This window comes from Pyxicephalus adspersus, chromosome 3 (genome assembly GCF_032062135.1).
Source record: "Pyxicephalus adspersus chromosome 3, UCB_Pads_2.0, whole genome shotgun sequence".
NCBI classification, from domain to species: Eukaryota; Metazoa; Chordata; class Amphibia; order Anura; family Pyxicephalidae; genus Pyxicephalus; species Pyxicephalus adspersus.
In genome coordinates this window covers 86,973,153-86,973,574 of record NC_092860.1, presented here as the reverse complement: position 1 = coordinate 86,973,574, position 422 = coordinate 86,973,153, and positions in this window count along the sequence as shown.

The window sequence follows — 422 nt, the reverse complement described above, 5'->3', positions numbered from 1 at the left end:
TATTATAGGATCGCTTTATGATAACCTATCACATGATCACTTACTATAGGATCACTTAATGATCACTTATTTGATAGCTTTAGAAGAACCTATTACGTGATCACTTTATAAAAACTTTTTACATGATCACTTATTATATGATAATTTATCACATAATCACTTATTGTAAGATCACTTTATGAGAACTTACTACACCATCACGTATTATATAGGATATGACCATAAGCTATGTAGTGCAGCCATTGATGTGTTGTAGTGTACAGGTGATTTGTTGTAGTGCTATGTACATGTAACTTGTGCTGTCCTCTCTTTTTATATTATAGACAGATTACTTTTCTCTTGTTCTATGTTCCCCTCCCGTCCCTTCTCTTCTTTCTTCCTGCTCCCCTCTCCTTTTTTACTCTCTTTTCCTTTCTTTCATT